The following is a 6,304-nucleotide window of genomic DNA, read 5'->3' as shown; positions in this document are numbered from 1 at the left end:
GCCCGGCTAGTTTTTTGTATTTTTTTAGTAGAGACGGGGTTTCGTCGTGTTAGCCAGGATGGAACTAGTTTTCAATGGCAAATGTCTCCAGATCTCTAAGCCTTGCCATATCCGTATAAAAAGCAACTCCCAGGTACATTTTAAAACACTGACCACCATGGCATCCTTGGTGCTGTGTTCTGGGAGTGGAGTATCAGGAGCCCTCCTGGAGCTCACTTGGAGGGGGGCCTCTGGGCCAAGTGACTGGAGCAAGCAGAGGGTAAAGACACCCCACTTCACTTAACCCATCACTGATGGTGAACCTCAGAGACCATCAGGCCCAGAATGAGCCCCAGAGTGACCCTAATCCCCTTCATTTGCACACAGGGATAAGGAGACTCAGAGGGGAAGGGAGTCACCAACTGCAGAGACAAAGTGACCATTTGGGCTGCAAACCTGCCGTGTTGACTCTGATTAGCTCCAGTCCCAGGAATGCCTCCTGACTCCTACTTAATTAGGAATACCATGGAACACTGGTGTTCCATGAAAGGGCCTGGACTTAATTTCCTGTCCTTAGTGTGAGAAAGGACTTAGTTTCCTATCCTTAGTGTGAGAACGTGTCAACCCTGATGTTATCACACAAATTCTAGGCTGTGACGCACAGCAGTCCTGCCTGTTCTGGATTGCTGCCATCGTTTCTGTAGAGCAATACACACTTTCTCCATGGTGTACAAGCCCTGGGTCTGGGAGTGTGGACACCTGTCTTGCTGTCACCCAAGACCATGCTTCTGCCTTAAGTTCCCCAAATAAACCACTGTTTGCTGACACATTGGATGTGTATGCCTTGTTCTTTGGTTTCTCAGCTCCTTCTGCATTTGGGGCTGCTTTGCCTAAGTGACCCTTTCATGGAGCACCAGTGTTCACCCAGCGCGTGGGAAACGTGACCTCGTTGACCTCCCTGCCCACCACCCCTCCCTTTTTTTTTCTGAGATGAAGTCTCATTCTATCGCCCAGGCTGGAGTGCAGTGGCGCGATCTCAGCTCACTGCAACCTCTGCCTCCCAGGTTCAAGCAAGTCTGCCTCAGCCTCCCAAGTAGCTGGGATTAGAGACATGCACCACCATCCCCGGCTAATTTTTGTATTTTAGTAAAGATGGGGTTTTGCCATGTTGGCCAGGGTGGTCTTGAACTCCTGACCTCAGGTGATCCGCCCGCCTTGGCCTCCCAAAGTGCTGGGATTATGGGCGTGAGCCACCACACCCAGCCTCATTGCCCCTTTCTGACCTGCTCATAACCTAAGCCCAGGCTAAAAGTGAAATAGGAAAGCCAGTCCCCCTTCTTCACCCCGCAGAGGCCTGGAAGCTAATCCTGATGTTGTAAATGGGATATGGGCAACCTGAGGTGACAGGGTGAGAAAGTTGAACAGGCCTGACTCCGTCCAGGCCAGGCACAAGACCAAAGGACCTGAGTCGCTGACGTCAGAGAGTGCTTTACTGGGCTTCTCAGCCTTGTGTGACCCTGGGCAGGTTTTTCCTCTGGTCCTTTAGGCTCTGAATAAACGATGACAAAAACTTGGTCTCCAAATGCTATGATGACTTCACCAGAAGATGTGTATTAGGATGTTCATAGCAGCTTCATTCATAGTATCCCCAAACTGGAAATATCCCAGGATTCCACCAATAGCAGAATGGAAAGCAATCTGTGTTCAGGCACACAATGGAAAGCTGCTCAGCAATAAAAGCACCGCTGGCACACACAGCCTCACGCTGCACCAAAAGAACATAGTTCCCAACGGAGAACATATTGTATGAGCCCATGAATAGGAGGTTCCAGAACAGGCAAAACTTACCCAGAGTGGGAGAAAAGCAGAACAGTGGTGGTCTTTGTGGGGACAGAGTCCTTACCCAGGCAGGAGCAGAGCCACAGAGCACAGGAGCCATGGATATGGCCCCAGTGAAGATGCGCTGCTGGTTGCATGTGCCTGGCCAGGGTGTTCATATCACTGGCAGGGACAGGCTTTGTGCTGGCTGCTCCCCCACGAGTAAATTAACATGTGGCCTCACTTAGGTGGAGAAAATGTACTCAGTGAGGCTGTGAGTGCCAAGCTGTCTTTCTCCTCTCCTGCAAATCCAGACTTACTCATTAGGGCTCTGAGTTTTTGTTCCTAGGCTTTATTTACATTTTCTTCTCCGGCTTGTGCCACGTGCAGTGAACACGTGTCACGTTGCAGTTTTCTACAGGGTTCCTCCTTGGAGGTTTTCTCTCTCTCTCTCTTTTCTTTTTTTTTTTTTTTTTGAGATGGAGTTTGGCTCTTGTGGCCCAGGCTGGAGTGCAATGGCGCAATCTTGGCTCACCACAACCTCCACCTCCCCGGTTCAAGCTATTCTCCTGCCTCAGCCTCCCAAGTAGCTGGAATTAGAGGCATGTGCCACCATGCCCGGTTAATTTTTCTATTTTGCTGGGCGTGGTGGCTCACGCCTGTCATCCCAGCACTTTGGGAGGCCAAGGCGGGCAGATCACGAGGTCAGGAGATTGAGACCATCTTGGCTAACACGGTGAAATCCCGTCTCTACTAAAAAAAATAAAAAAAATTAGCCGGGTGTGGTGGCGGTCGCCTATATTCCCAGCTACTCGGGAGGCTGAGGCACAAAAATGGCGTGAATCCAGGAGGCAGAGGTTGCAGTGAGCCGAGATCACGCCACTGCACTCCAGTCTGGGTGACAGCGAGACTCCGTCTCAAAAAAAAAAATTTTTGTATTTTTAGTAGAGGCGGGGTTTCACAATATTGACCAACCTCAACATTGGCTGGTCTCAACCAACCTCAGGTGATCCACCCGCCTCGACTTCCCAAAGTGCCAGGATTACGGGCATGAGCCACCACACCCAGCGGAGGGAGGTTTTCTCTTTCTACTCGGGTGTTCAGTACACAATGCTCTGTCCCACACCCTGGCTTTTATTCCTCTGTTGCTCAGGTATCCTGAGGCTTTCTGGATGTATTGGGTCATTCTTGCGTTGCTATAAAGGAATACCTGAGGCTGGGCAATTTATTGGATTGCTGCAAAAATAATTGCAGTTTTTGCTATTTTTTTAATGCTAAAGCTGCAATTACTTTTGCACCAATCTAATATAAAGCATGGCACCAGCATTCGCTCAGTTTCTGGGAAGGCCTCAGAGCTTTTACTCATGATGGAAGGGGAAGTGGGAGCAGCATGTCACATGGGGAAAGCAGAAGCAGAGAGAGCAATGCACCAGTGAAGCCGCCGCACACTTAAACAACCAGACCTCAGGAGAACTCACTATCACGAGGACAGCACCAAGCCACGAGGAATCTGCCCCCATGACCCAAGCGCCTCCCACCAAGCCCCACCTCCAACATTGGGGATTACATCTCAACATGAGGTTTGGGCAAGGACAAACATCCAAACTGTATCATTCTGCCCTGGTCCCTCCAAATCTTACATCCTTCTCACATTGCAAAATACAATCATGCCTTCCCAATAGTCTCCCAAAGTCTTCTTTTTTTTTTTGAGACAGGGCTTCACTCTGTCACCCAGGCCAGAGTGCAGTGGTGCTATCGTGGCTCACTGCAAACTCTGCCTCCTGGGTTCAAGTGATTCTCATGCCTCAGCCATCCGAGTAGCTGGGATTACAGGCATGCGCCACCGTGTCTGGCTAATTTTTGTATTTTTAGTAGAGGCGGGGTTTCACCATGTTGGTCAGGTTGGTTTTGAACTCCTGGCCTCAAGTGATCTGCCTGCCTCGGCCTCCTGAAGTGCTGGGATTACAGGCATGAGCCACCATGCCTGGCCTCAATAGTCTCCCAAAGTCTTTTTCTTTTTGAGACGGAGTCTTGCTCTGTCGCCTAGGCTGGAGTGCAGTGGCACAATCTCGACTCACAGAAAGCTCCGCCTCCCGGGTTCAGGCCATTCTCCAGCCTCAGCTTTCCGCATAGCTGGGATGCCCACCACCATGCCCGGCTAATTTTTTTGTGTTTTTAGTAGAGACGGGGTTTCACTGTGTTAGCCAGGATGGAAGTGTCCCAAAGTCTTAACTCATTCCAGCATTAACACAAAAGTCCCACGTCCAGGTTCAGAGTTTCATGTGAGACCAGCCTGGACAGCATAGCAAAACTTCATCTGTCTCTCTCTTTGTCTCTCTCTCTCTCTGTCTATATATATATATATGATCTGGGTATGGTAGTGTGCACCTGTGGTCCCAGCTACTTAGATGGCTGAGGTGGGAGGATCATTTGAACCTGGGAGGTGGAGGTTGCAGTAAGCCAAGATCACACCACTGCACTCCAGCCTGGACAACACAACAAGACCCTGTCTCAAAAAAACAAAACAAACAAACAACACAAGACAAAACAAAAAAAACCTTAAAGCTGCAATGAAAACTTATATCCCTTTTGAATATAAGTTTTAAATATAAGTCATCTCCTTCTTCCATCTATAAGCCTGTAAAATCAAAACGAGTTATTTACTTCCAAGATATAATGGGGATGTGGGCATTGGGTAAACATTCCTCCTGTTCCAAAAGGGAGAAATTGGCCCAAAGAAAAGGACTACAGGCCCCATGCAAGTCAGAAACTCAGTAGGGCAGTCATTAAATCTTAAAGCTCCAGGCTGGACATGGTGGCTCATGCCTGTAATCCTAGCACTTTGAGAGGCCGAGCAGGTGGATCACTTGAGCTCGGGAGTTTGAGAACAGCCTGGACAACATAGCAAAACTTAATCTCTCTCTCTCTCTCTCTCTCTCTCTCTGTTTATATACTTACATATATGTGTATATACACACACACACACACATATATATATATATAATCTGGGTATGGTGGTGTGCACCTGTGGTCCCAGCTACTCAGACAGCTGAGGTGGGAGGATTGTTTGAGCCTGGGAGGTGGAGGTTGCAGTAAGCCAAGATCACACCACTGCACTCCAGCCTGGACAACAGAACAAGACTCTGTCTCAAAAAACAAAAACAAAAACAAAAAACAAAAAAATCTTAAAGCTCCAAAATAATCTCCTTTGACTCCATGTGCCACATCCAGGCACACTGGCATGAGGTCTGGACTCCCAAGGCTTTGGGCAGCTCCGCCCTTGTGGCTTTGCAAGGTTCAGCTCCTGTCACTCCTGTCACAGCTTTTCTGGGCACAAGGGTACAAGCTGCCAGTGGCTCTACCATTCCAGGGCCTGGAAGACATTAGCCCCCTTCCCACAGCTCCACTAAACAGTGCCCCAGTGGGGACTTTTGTGTGTGGAGCCTCCAATCCCACATTTCTATTCCACCTCTTCAGAGGTTTTCTCTTTCTACTCAGGTGTTGGCCACATGGTGCTCTGTCCCCCACCCTGGCTTCTATTCCCTTGTTGACCAAACATCCTGAGGCTTTCTGGATGTGTTAGGCCATTCTTGCATTGCGATAAAGGAATACCTGAGGCTGGGCAATACTGTGCTAGTAAAGATTCTGAGGGCTCCAGCCCTGCTGTAGGCTTCTGCTTGGGCACCCAGGCTTTCTCATACATCCTCTGAAATCTAGGGGGAAGCTGCCAAGCCTCATTTACTGTTGTACTCTGCAAACCTACAGGCTTAACACCACATGGAAACCACCAAGGCTTTTGGCTTGCACCCTCTGTGGCTGTGGCCCAAGCTGTCCCTAGGGCCCTTTGAGCCGTGGCTAGAGCTGAACCCTCCCTAAGTGGCACAGGGCACACTTCAGGCTGGGCCCACAAAACCATTCTTTCTTTCTTTCTAGGCCTCTGCACCTGTGACGGGAGCAGCTTCCTTAGAGGTCTTTGAAATGCCTTTGAGGCCCCTTTCCCATTGTCTTGGCTGTTAATTAGCACTTGGCTTCCTTTTAGTTATGCAAATTTCTCTAGCAAATGGTTTCTCTGCAGCCTGCTTTAATTCTTCCCCTGATAGTACTCTTACTTTTTCTGCCACATGGTCAAGCTGCAAAATTTCCAAACTTTATGCTCTGCTTCCCTTGTGAATATAAGTTTTAAATATAAGTCACAATGGGCCATCTGTGACATCATGCTGGGGCTGCTTGCCCACTTGACTCCCTCTAGGGAAGTCCTCCCAGCTGCCCAGAGTCATCCTCCTCCATCCCACTGACCTTCCACCCCTGACCAATCAGGAGATGTTTCCAGTTTATTGGTGAATTTATTAGGGCTCAGAGAGGATGACCTACCCAAGGTCATACTGCCAACTGGATGTAGGACAGGTCTCTGAACCCAGTGTGTCCCTGCCTAGAAAGTAGCAGGGATCACAGAAGCCCAGCAGAGGTCTGCCGCCTTGGACCCCACCTCTTTTTTTTTTTTTTTTTT

This window comes from Colobus angolensis, unplaced genomic scaffold (genome assembly GCF_000951035.1).
Source record: "Colobus angolensis palliatus isolate OR3802 unplaced genomic scaffold, Cang.pa_1.0 Scaffold392, whole genome shotgun sequence".
In the NCBI taxonomy this organism is placed as follows: domain Eukaryota; kingdom Metazoa; phylum Chordata; class Mammalia; order Primates; family Cercopithecidae; genus Colobus; species Colobus angolensis.
Note: the sequence above shows the minus strand (reverse complement) of the source record.